General features: G+C 48.9%; 1 protein-coding gene across 5 annotated transcripts in view; it reads left to right on the top strand.

The window, feature by feature from the left end:
- Positions 1–12,883, top strand: part of DHRSX (dehydrogenase/reductase X-linked) — a 212,553-nt gene that overhangs the window by 94,603 nt on the left and 105,067 nt on the right. The window lies entirely within an intron of this gene.

The following is a 12,883-nucleotide window of genomic DNA, read 5'->3' as shown; positions in this document are numbered from 1 at the left end:
TTTTTTTTTTTAAAGGAAAGAGAATAGGCTTCTGGGGACATAGCAACCATGGGGGCCCCTCATGACACCGCCTAAGGATTTGAGCTTGAAAATCCATTTTGATGTGATTTCAAAACCCATTCAAGCATGTTTTCTTAGAGCCCTGACTCTGGAAGATGTGGGGCAATGTGTATTCTGACTCCTGTTTTTCCTCTGGTGTATATATACCTGAGCTTTGACCCTGTAGCTGAACGTGGCAGCATCTACTTACAGAGTCAGCGTCTGTCGCCGTGAGGACCCGTCATGGATCATCATTAACTTTAAATTAGAAACAGGTGCAGAAGCAGGTTCTAAAGAGAAATAGAATGAAGGCAAGAGGCAAGCCACAGCGAGTTGGCGTATGGCCTCCCTGCTGTACAGATCCGTGACCCAGAAAGGCCAGAAGTTGGTGGTCAGCCCTTGGGAGAGCTTGGCACACACAGGGTTCCTTAGCCCTGTGCCTCGACAAGACAGAGACTGAAGAATATCCTTGATGGCTTCTGTGCCGTGTCAGCTGAACACGCCAAAGCAGACACAAGACCTGACATACACACATGTGTGCGCGCACGCACACACACACACACACACACACACACACAGCATGGCTGTAAGCTGGGGCGGCCAGAGTATTATCCCCATGTCTCTGTGGTAGAAGCACTTACAACAGTAAGTGTTGGGTGTGATTCTAGCACTCCCATGTTGGGTTTGCCAAATGGCTTTATGGGGCAGGACCGTCAAGTTTAACTCCCACTTCATGCTTATGGGCCCTTTTCTAAACTGCAGACTCTGTGCCATTTCCTGGTTGGCACACGGTGGCATTTACACCTCACAGGAGCCCCCCGCCAAAAGGAAGGCATTGTCCCACTCTGCCGATGACAACCCTGCTCTGAGAGTGAGTGTTTGTCCCTCCAAAATTCACATGTGGAAACCGAACTCCAAACACATTAGGAGGTGGGTCTTTGGGAGGTAAGTAGTGTTACGTGAGGTCATAAGAGTGGGACTCCCCTCGCCCCCATGATGCGTTGGTGTCCTTATAAGACAAGACCCCAGAGAGTTTACTCTCCTGTTCCTATCCACCATGGGAGGACAGTACAAGATGGCGGCCATCAACTAGAAGACTGCTTCCACCAGACATCGACCACATGGGCAGCCTCATCCTAGATCTCCAGCCTCTGGCCTTCTCATCTTTAAGTATGGTCTCTGATGCTTTGTTATGGCAGCCCCACCAGAATGATACAACCCCATAGCTCGAAGGCAGAGACAGACCTACCCAAAGTGGCCCAGCCAACAAGGGCTTTGGAGGTGGAATGGGGCTCAGGCAGTCGAGCTCTGAAGCCAATCAGTGATGAGGCTGTTCTGCCTCCCTGGAGATGGGCCACATCCTTCAGGGAACAGGTGCCTGAGTGTGAATACAGGCTCTTGGGAATCCCCATGGGATGCCCTTGGACCAAGTCAGGGGAGGGTCTTGCTGGTGGCCTTTCTCTCCCATTAACATCTAAGTCTCTCCAGCCACAGAGATGAGGAAACTCTTGGGGCAAGAAGAAGCATCTTTATAAATGAGAGACAAGAGCATATCCTGCAGGGTAACAGTTGGGACTCTCAGAAATAGGTGTCTCCTAGTGTCTGCTCTGTCATGTAGAGTTTGTTGTTGCCAGTCTGTCCTCATTCCAAAAAAGCAAGAGACTGAAAACCAGCAAGTCTTCCTAAATCCTCAGAGAATGAGAATGGCAATCACAGGGCCAACTGCTGTCCTGAGAAGTAGACACACGTGCACGCACACACACACACACACACACACACACAGGTACACACAGGTGCATGCTGAGAATCGCAGGTTAGTGGAAGCAGAAGCCCCCAGGGGGTCAGGCACAGGTGGATATGCTTACAGGGTGATTGATGAGCTTCTGGAGTCTGAGTGTAGACGAGCCAGAGAATTTGGAATCCCCAAGGCTCACTCTGGTCTGGGGGGCAGGGGCTGCCTTTTCGGGAGATCCCCCTGCATGAGTGCCGCCTGGTTCTGATGATATATGTTGGAGAAATACTCTGTGCTTCAGTGGGAGGGGGATGGTGACCATTCTGGAAAATGCCCAGAGAACTCCTGTCCCCTCCTGTCCTCCTGGGAAAGTGTTTCACCAGTGCCTGAGTGCTCTGTGGGGCGTGAAATACTCAGTCTGGAATTTGACAGATACTTTGTGTGGGTGAGCGAAGGCGATGGTGTTTTCTTAGCACTTCCGTCAAGGTGCTTGCAAAGCCATGTGTGGTCCGAGAATTCTTGCACCACCTTGTTCTAAGGCAGCTGGCTTTCCTGCTCGCCCTGTCCGGACGTCCTTCCACGGTGGGGTACGGGTGCCAAGGATGACCAAGCCAGACCGTCTGGTTGGAGAAGCATAAGTAGGAGACACCTGCAGCATACATAACCTGGATCTCAGCATCCACAGGCATTCTGGATTGAATTGTGTCCCCAGAATTCATACGGAGGAGTCCTCAGGCCCTGGACTTCACAATGGATCTGTATTTGGGTGTAAGGCCTTTGAAGAGGGGATTAAGGTAGAATGAGGTCCATGGGGCGGGCTCTGATACCATGGGATTGGGGTCCTTATAAGAAGAGGGGATGAGGACACAGACATGCCCACAGGGATGACCATGTGGGAACATACGGAGAACATAGCAAGGAGAGAACCTTAGGAGGAAGCAACCTCGGCCCCGCCTGGATCTCAGATTCCCAGCCTCAGCCCTACCTGGATCTCAGACTCCCAGCCTCCAGGACAAGGAGAGAATGTGTGTTTCGTAAGCCTCTCTGATCACAGTGCTCTTACCGCCAACCTCGTGAACTTGTACAACAGGAAATCCAAACATCGTTCTCTGACCAACATTACTGCTAAAATCATTACCATTCGGGTATCTTTAAATCGGCAAGGAAAAAGCAATTCAGATAGCCTGCAGGCAGAAAGAAAGAAAGAAAAAGAAAGAAAGAAGAAAAAATACTCAAAAAAAAAAAAAAACAAAACCCAAAACTGATCTGATGGAGTCAAATATTATGACAAATGGCGAACATTTTAAGTCTGCTCCTTGAAAACATTGGTAGACCCTTACAAAATAAGGACTGAGTTGACATTAGTTTCTAAAAAAGATAACCAGAGTTTTTTTGTTTTGTTTTGTTTTGTTTTCTTAACAGAGTATTTTTTTTTAACTGTAGCTGATGTTGAATATTTGGATCAGACACAGAAGAAAAAGACGATGCAGTTCCCCCATTGTGTGTGTGTGTGTGTGTGTGTCCGTTGGTCTGAATACTCTATATCCATCTTTCTAAATTGTTTGCTTTGTGAGTACTTCAAAAGGTAATCCCCAATAAAGGACAGTCAGTGACTTCCAGGCAGGAAATGCAAAAATGGGAGAGACCCATAGGGAATTCCTACCACGCCTCTCTGCCCACGGAACAGACATGCCTATTTACACAGTTCCCCTTCCTGACAACACCAGGTGTGTGTGTTTTGCGATATTCCTCCCAGGAGCTCATAAACCCTCCACACGCATCGTTTTCAGCCAAAGATGTCCGTTGACCTCCCACAAACCCAGTGGTGTGCAGGTCTGCTCTTGCGTTTACCAATTTTGTAGACAGTGTCCTGTCCAGGCTGGTGGTTCCATGTGAGATCATTTGGCCAGACTTTAACATTTCTGGCATCTCAAGCTAACAGCTCTTTGGAAGCCAATCATGCAGTTTAATTGAATGTGCTAATTTTTTTTTTTCCTATTTGAAAGATTTCTGAAAGTATCTCTATGGATATGTACCTTATATATTATATACTTTATGTGTTTGTATTGTATAGAGACATAATAATGTACACTGTTACTATGTAGTGTGTATTAAATGGTACATATAATACATATTATATATTATGTATCATAATATATCCTATTTACTTTGTGATATTTATATCTTCTATAACATAATATATACCACAATAAATATAATAGGCAAATATATGTATGTAAATATAACACAGATAATTTCTGTATTTGGGGTGTCTGGGTGGCTTTGTCGGTTGAGCATCCGACTCTTGGTTTTGGCTCAGGTCAGGCACTCAGCATGGAATCTACTTGTCCCTGTCCCTCTCCCTCTGCTCCTTTCCCCACTCAACCTGCTCTCTCTCTCAAATAAGTAAATAACATTTAACCAAAAAATCCTACCTTGAGTACATAATAATATGTACAGATAGCCTCTGATTTGTCAGATGTCTGTGACACTACACTTAGAAAGGGTTTGGATCGCCCAATTTTCTTACAGACACGTGGTCTTACAGCTGCATGAATCTGAGAGCATTAATAAAGCATCCCTGAGCGCCTGGGTGGCTCAGTGGGTTAAAGCCTCTGCCTTCGGCTCAGGTCATGATCTCAGGGTCCTGGGATCAAGTCCCGCATCGGGCTCTCTGCTCAGTGGGGAGCCTGCTTCCTCCTCTCTCTCTGTACCTGCCTCTCTGCCTGCTTGTGATCTCTGTCTGTCAAATAAATAAATAAAATCTTAAAAGAATAAATAAAATAAAGCATCCCTGACATTTTTCCCGGGTCCTTTGAGGACGCGCATTCACCCGAAAGTGTTGTGCAATGGCATCTGTTTCACCCCAGTGTCTTTGTTCTTCCATGGCGATTAACGTCTTTCACATTTTTTCCCACCAAGCCGGCATCATTCCCAGCACCCTGCCCAGACTTCGCCGTCCTCTGTGGACATGTCTCAGCCGTGTGATGCGGAAGGAAACAGTTTCCTGGGAGAAAAAGGAAACAAGTAAAAGATGGTCCCCTGCGCAAAAGGCGTCCACCGTTGGGCAACGCTGTGGTCCTTTGGAAGAAAAAACACAACGTGTTCTGTGTCTCGATGGCGTGTGTTCTTCGGGAAGGTTTAACGGCGTTGAGGAATTGGGTCTGCCAAATCTTAATGTGTGCTTTACGAGCACGACGGGGAAATGATGCGGAAAATCGATGTGGCACCCCAGCGAAATGACAGTCATTACCTTGCAGATGCTGGGACCTCATTCCCCGATCCGATTCTCGGGCCCCCGGGGGTGCTGCTGAAGGACGCAGGGCAAGGCGTTTGGCTCAGGATGAGAAGCACCATCATTTCCAAGAGGGACAAATAATACTGGGATGTTTTCATCTTCCCCTTGATGGGATGCAGAACAGCTTCAGGGACAATGATTAGGGAGGCAGTCCTCTCTCAACACAACCTCCTTCATGAAATATTCATCAAGTAAACACAGAGCACCAGCCACCGTCACGTCTTGTTTGTCTGCAAGTCGGTGGAGAGGGGACAGCCCGAAACAAGAAGCGAAACCAAAACAAAACAAAGTGATTTCCTGTTCTTAGGTAACGTTTTAGGAAATAAGTCCAGAAATTTTCCTAAAGTGTGACCATGATCAGCCGGAGGTAATATTTACAGAGGGGTAAATTCTGGAGCTCCCCATAGTGCCCAAAGAATTTTTAAAATCTGACCTATTTAGTATGTTTCATGATGTCCTCTGTGTCTGAAGGCTTGATTAAGAATGTAAACAATTCATTTAGAGATTATCAGAGTCTGGATATTTTTAGGGGAGCTTGTTTAAGAGGGGAAGGGAGAAAAAAAGGAGGTGGAAGGAATCTGGACCCCAGTCCTACAAGTTCGGGCAACTGAATTTCACCTACAACCCGAATGAGATTGGAACAGGTCCTCAAGCCATAGCTGAGACCCCAAGCCATCTGACCCAGTGCTCCCCAACCCAGACTTCCCGTATAAAGAACTAGGACATAATAAGTGGGAGTCATTTCAAGCCAGTGCGTGTGGGATGTGTTGTTACGCGGCGTAGCTAGCTGCTCCAGCTGGCTTTCGGAGCCCTCAGTCCTGCCCAGAGGGAGGATGGTCCTATAGGACGATGTGCAGCTATATTCCCTGGGTTCTAGCTATACATCTGCTGTCTACACCCAAGTAACTATACTCCCTTCTCAGCAGCGAGCAAGGAGGGGGAGCCTGAAAGCCTCTGAGGAGGTCAGATGCTGTAGATAGCAATTCTCTTCATGTCCTAAAAACCTGATTAGGTACCATTGTTTCACTGTGCACCCCACGTGGCTGATGCTTGTCCTTTTTCTACCTGCTTTCTTAGCACCTCTGACTGACCTATATCATCACATAGCATGCTGGTTACATAGGCACAGGAAGGCATTTATTAGGGTCCTGTTTTCCCCCATTTCTGGCCACCAAGCAATTCCCTTGAAGCATTTTTTTTTTTTTAAATGACTGAGGTATTCATGGAGGTACCTGTGTATTTTAGGTCCTCCGAGGTGATTTTTTTAAAGGTACATGGCATGATAATTTATGGTACCCATACATTTTGAAATGATCACCGTATTCTATTCAGTTAACACATCCTCTCATGGAGCTCCCATGTTGTATGCAGTGAACACACTTGTGATCTCCACACAGTAAATTCCAGCATTTAATTCAGTGCTGTTAACTCTCATCACTGTGCTGAGGATGTGCAGGTGGAACGTCATACCCTTTGACCAACATCTCCCCATCCCCATCCCTAGAACCCCCGGCGTCTGCCATTTTGTGTTTCCATGGGTTCCACGTTTTTAGATGGCACACCTAAGTGAGATCACATGGTATCTGTCTTCCTCTGAATTCTCGTACGGAGCATCACGTCCTCGAGGTCCACCCATGTTGGGAAAAATGTCAGGATCTCCTTCTGTATCAAGGCTGAGTCATCTTCCATTGTGTGGATGGACCAATTGTGTTTCTAACTCTATGAAGAACCTCCATGGTGTTTTCCACAGGGGCTGCCCCAGTTGGCATTCCCACCCACAGTGCCCACCAGGGTCACCAACACCCATCACCTCTTGTCTTTTGGTGATAGACATCCTAACAGGTGTGAGGAGACCTCCCCTTGGGATTTCAATTTGCATTTCCCCCATGGTTGTTTGTGTAGACACTGTCATGGGATCTGAGCGGGGAACTCCCTAGGAATTATGTCTTAAGAGGCTCGACGTGCTGACCAGCAGGCACGAAGCCCTTGGTGATGTCCTTGGGATGGTCTAATACCTCAGCCACGTACAACATCCTCACTACACCTGCATTAATGAGCCACCCATGAGCATCGGGGCTGGGGCAGCCCTGGGGGCAGGGCATCAAGCAAATTAGATCTGCAGGAGGGCGGTTCCCCTCCTCGGAGAAGGAATTGTTTCCAAACTCTTTAGAAAACCCCGTTCCCATGCTCTGTTTCTCTTGGGGGCAGATCAGGTGTGTTTTGTCAATTCCCACGTTCTTAATAAATGTGGGCGTCACAACTGTCTTCCTACTCTGTGATCTGAAAAGCCCACGCCTTTCGACAAGAACGCATACCACACCTCATGACTTGGGTTGCAGTTGTTGCCTTTTTTGGGGTGGTGACTGTTGCCGTTTTATACATGAGCGGCTTGGGCTCGAATTTGTAGGGCATTACAGTGCTGGATGGCTGGGCCACGTATCTCTAGAGAGACGACGCTGGTCGGGGACACCAGGAAAAAATAGGTTTCCCTGGAGGTGGTGTGGGGACATATGCGTGTGTACGGACAGTTTCTGTCTGTAAGGGAGACTCTCCAAGGAGGAGTTTGCCTTGATAAGACAAGCCAGCACTCAAGTAGGCACAGAAGGGTGACAGATTGCCCCTTCAAGCTGGTTCTAAGACAACATCCGATGTGTAAGACGGGTTTGGTTGAGGAATGGGCGTCTTGAATGCAAAAGGCTGGGCAGGTGGGTGAGGACGAGATGCACTGACTGGCTCTGCCCACGAGTCCCTGTGAGGACGGAGAATGGTAATAGTTGAGCCACCCAGCGCAGGGCCCTGGACGCTGGCTGTAAGGCTGGGTCGTGATGCTTGGGTCTTTGTAGAGGACTGCCCAGACAGGACGCTCAAACGGTACCATGCCTCCGTGTGTTGGAAAGAGAGGGAATGTGGTGTGCCGTGTAGAGACATGTACTGTCCTGTCCGAGCTGCTGGCTGGGACCCCGTGTGGGACCCCAGTGCCTTGAAGGGTCCTGGGCTCTGGGGTGGGCATCTGGATAACTGCATGAACCTCATTCCAGATGGATGCCTGAGTCCTGACGCTCCTCTCTACCTGGATGGTGTCAGCACAGCCTACCTCTCTGGGGACTTTACCTCCGAGCACACCCCCCCCCCCAGGAAATACAGCCCCAGCCTTCAGCCCTGGTGGTGGGGCCTCAGAGCCAGCAGAGGGACGTGAAAATGCTCCTTCCTTTATTCATTTTGCTCCCTCCCTGCCAGGGAGCTCTGCCTCTCTGTCTGTCTGCCTTCCTCTCTCTCTTTGTCTCTGTCTGTGACTATTTCTGACGATCTCTCTGTCTCTGTGCACCTGTGTCTGTCTGTCTGTCTGTCTGTCTGTCTCTGTCTCTTTCTGATGGTCTTTTTGTAGTCTCCCTGTCTCCTTATCTGTCTCTGTCTCTCTCTTTATGTCTCTGCCTCTGTCTCTATCTCTGTGTCTATCTTTCTCTCACTGTCTCTGTCTCCCTTTATGTCTGTGTCTCTCTCTCTTTCCCTGTCTCTGTGTCTGTCCTTCTGTCCCCCTCTGTCTCTGTCTCTGTTTCCTTTTGTCTCTTTCTTCCTCTCTGTGCTTGTCTGTCTCCTTTTGTCTGTCTGTCTGTCTCCCTGTGTCTCTGTGTCTGTGTCTTGCTGATTTTCTCTGTTTGTCTCTGCCTTGGTCTCTCCATTTCTAGCACAGCGCTCCCCCCGCCCCCCACCACAGACACTTTCGGGGACAGGCTTACGTGTGCTGCAGACCTAGAGGGCGGGATTTCAGGTCTCAGCAGACGAGGACAGGAGGAGCCTAGACAGCCGCCGCCACATCTGCTTCAAACGTACTCTTTCTTCCGAGAAACAGAGCAACATGGCAGGGGCAGGGCGTGCTCGGGACACTGTCCTCCTCCTGGGCAAACCCCCCGCACTTTGTGGGTCCCCATTCCTCCAAGTGCCTCCCACCCCTGCCCTGGGGTTTACCTAAAGCGGCTCCAGCAGCTGGCAACCCCCCAAATGTGGGGTTGGGTCCCAGGACGGCTCTGGCTGCCTCCCGCACACAGGCACAGGCATGCTCCATCCCCCGGTTGCAGAGTTTCTGTTCCCCACCAGGGAACAGGACAGAGTTTCCTAGCACCGGCTGACCCTGGACACAGGACAGACATGTTTGCTGTTGGGACAGGGTTGAGAGCTCTCATTTTCTCCTGCAGAGGGATGCCCTTTCCCCCCAAACAATGCCTCTCCGCCTTTCAGGGGGCGTGCTCTTCCTAAACTCACCCCCGATTCCATCACGTGGGGGAGCGAGCGGTGACGGGCAGTTCTAGGAGGCTTTTCCTGCCGGGCATCCTCTTCGGAAATGATCTTCCGCATTGTCCCCTCCTGTTAGACGCACTCACTTTGGATCATCCGCACGGGTTTTTAATTTCCGTTTGCGTCTGCGACTTTTTCGTCTGTGGGTACAGATGTTACCCTCGGGGTCAGGTGCTTTGCGATTCCGAGTCCTTCCCTTCTGGTGTTGCGTCTTTGCAGATTTTTCTGTCACGACAACGCACACGCCATCAAACGAAACAACTCCGCGCTTCCGTGCCTCTGTCTGGAGTCCGTCGGTAGAGGTGCGATTGTCTGTTCTTTCAAAGTGTAAAAGAATTTGCTGAAACACCGGCAGCCACTTCCCGGATGACTGTTCTTTTGTCATTTTTCTATGGCTGTCATATTCCTCGGTCTGATTACTCCTAATTGCCTTGATGAGGCTATAATAATCGGTATTTTCACAGAAAAGGATTCCTGTCCCTGAAATTTTCATCTTTTTGTTATCAACTTCCCATATTAATATAGAGAGAATGAGGAACCCATCATTATAAAATCTTCCTCATTACAAAAGACCCGTCCCTGTTTTGTAAATTGGCATTCTTCAGCGTTGTCAAGCGTCCTAATCACAGCCTTCTCTGGGTCCTTGTTCCTCTGCTTGTCTGTTGGTCTGTCACATGCTCCAAGATGGGCCCGCGTGAATCCTCTTGTAAGAATCGGGACTTTGGTGTCTCTCCCTGCATATGCAAGAGTTCTTGAGAATGCACGTGGATAGCTGTGAAGATGTGTTGGGAAAAGGCACAGGGTTAGGGTTAGGGTTACCAGAGGACATCATATTGGTCAAGCATTGAGTCCCTACCTATTAAGTCTTTGTGTCCCATTCATGTTTTAGTCTTGAGTTACCCCTGCTTTGTACGAATGAGGTCAACCTCCCCTTGCGTTTGCTTGTTTGGTAACTTTGGGCCTTTTTTATCCCTAATCCTCACTTTTTAAAACTATAATCAACATAGAGAAGACTTCACCTTCCCCCCCACCCACTGCCACCAGTGGGAGGCCGCCATATTGGTTTTGAATCAGGACCAGGGTCTCAGGGCTCATGCCTCCTTCCTGGGTCTTCCATTCTGTCTACACGGACAGCTGGTATACCTCACATTTTTCCAGTCATGTTTCACAGATACAGTACTTCTTGCCCCTGAGACGTACAGGGAAGTCTTCCATTTCTGTAATTATTCAAACGCAAGTGGGAGGTACCGCTGATGGCATTCCAGGTAGAATGGAAAACACCACCCGTGTCTGCTTCTCCCACCTCCAGCTTCCATGTGCCCTGCTGGATCAATGACCCTCACCCCGTTTCCCAATGCACCTTGTGGGGCTTGCGTGGTGGAAAAAATGCAGATTTTAGGTGGGTGTGCCAGCTGAGCTCCTAAGAAATGTGACTTCCTTTGTCTTGTCTGAGATCAAGCTTGGTACTTCTGCTCAACAGAGGTGGTACCCATGCCCTGCAACGTGTCTTGTATGTTCCCATTGTCGAGGATGGACCCTGTGATGAGTTCTAGTTTGCAGTGACCGCTCTGTCCTCCCCAGTGGTGGGACTTGATTGATGGGCTCAGAGTCCCTATGCGATGTCAGCCCCTTCCACCGCGCGATCCTTCTCCTTCCTGCCGGTGATATCTTGTAGCACGAACAGTGAGAGAGGAGTAGTTCCTGAATTAAGGTCGGAAAGCCGGTGTTGATGGCAACCATGGAGCCAAGTCCTTCGGCTGCCTCACAAGGTAGTGATCTCTAGGTGGAAAGCTGGCTCTCTGGGTTCTGGCTGGTTAGGAACCCTTTCCTCCAGCAATCAAAGAAAAATGATCTTCTGACTTTACAAAGATGCAGCAACAGTGCTCTCATCCTGGAAGCTGAGCTTGTGTGTCGACCAACCCTGTTATCACCCATTCTCATCACTGGAAGCAGTGTAGATTTCCCCCTTTAAAAAAAAAAAAATTATCCTCATAAATATGTTGGGGGAGAATTTGAATGGTGTCTCGGGAATGCCTATCCAGATGGCACTATGTTCTAGAGCAACGCTTCCAAACCATCTGCGGCAAAACCCCTTTCCCAAATCTGTCACAGATTGATACCGATGTAGATAGGGCCGACATGAATTACTAGAAAAATGAAATTAAAAACACGCAAAACGGAGCCTCCAGTTTTGCTTTTTTTAAATCATTGGATTCAGCAAACATAAAATGACTCTCGATTTTTTTTTTTTTTTAATTTTCTAAACACTGTTCTCGATGTTGGGCTGTGTCTTACGGCAGACTGGTAACAAACACTTCCCAGGATGGAACCCATCTGTAGATCTCACTCGGAGGGGCTTTGGTCCAGAAACCTGCCCTCCCCAGCTCCCCCCGTATTTCTTTAGAGAAAATATTGAAAACGGGTCCTTCCTCGTCCTCAGTGGTCACGCGACTTGGCACATAGCGGCTTGGTTCTTCACACGGAAGAAGCTGGGGACTGTAGATTATCTTAAAATGTCCTTTCCAAGTGAAATCAAATATACATGTTCCAAAATATGTACCCTCCCAACCTAGTGCGTGTGGCTGGCTCTGCTGTGTTGTGATTACTGTTTTATCTATTTCTTTATTTTGGAGGGGGGAGAGCGACCAAGCAGGGGGAGGGGAGGGGCAGAGGAAAAGGGAGGGAGACAGAGGGTCTCAAGCAGGCTCCCTTCTGAGTGCAAAGCCCCACAAGGCTCAAAACCGAGTGGGATGCTGACCTGACTGAGCCACCCAGGCGGCCCTCCCTCCGTGTTGTGATATTTAAAGTGCTTTACGAGAAGCACAAAACAAAACCGTGAAGACATGTCTCGCGCCCGGGCTGTGTGCCGCTGGTTCTTGGGCTTGGGAGCTGCATTCCCCTCTGTTCTGGGGTCTTGCAACCAACATCCAAGGGAGCATGTTCCCAAGAGCTGGTCCCAGAGACCCAAAGTGATGTCCCCGTACAAAGACCGTCATGCCAGAGGATGACCCAGCGGACTGATGTCAGCTGCAAATGGTTGGTGCTCTGAGTTCCCCTCTGGAGCTCAGAATGCCTTTCCAAACTCATTCAGTTGTTTGTTTGATGACTGAAGCTCCTTGAGGTTGTAGGTCTGAGGCTCTGACCTTCCTGCTGATTTCGGCCAGGGGCTGTTCTCAGCTCCCCAGAGCCACTGGAAGGATCTTGACCCATGGCCTCTCGTAACATGGCGGCTTACTCTGTTAAAGCCAGCAGGAAAATCTCTCTCCCGCCCACCTTAGCAAGAGGGGATTTACCTAAGGAAATGCAGTCCTGGGAGTGACGTCCCATCATCCTTGCTATATAATGGAACCTACTCAAAGAACTGATATTCCATTTTTTGCCTTACTCTGTTGACAAGAAGCAAGTTACAGGTCCCATCCACACTCAAGGACAGGGTATCATCCAGGGCATGACTCACATAGTGTCTTCATAGGGTGCGTTTCCTGCATGGTACCTTCATCTTTAAAATCCGGTGTCCTTCT

The sequence above is a fragment of the Mustela putorius genome, unplaced genomic scaffold, assembly GCF_011764305.1.
Source record: "Mustela putorius furo isolate JIRA1106 unplaced genomic scaffold, ASM1176430v1.1 tig00003836_pilon_pilon_pilon, whole genome shotgun sequence".
Taxonomy (NCBI): domain Eukaryota; kingdom Metazoa; phylum Chordata; class Mammalia; order Carnivora; family Mustelidae; genus Mustela; species Mustela putorius.
The sequence above is the reverse complement of the archived record's forward strand: the minus strand, read 5'-3'. Positions and strand labels throughout refer to the sequence as shown.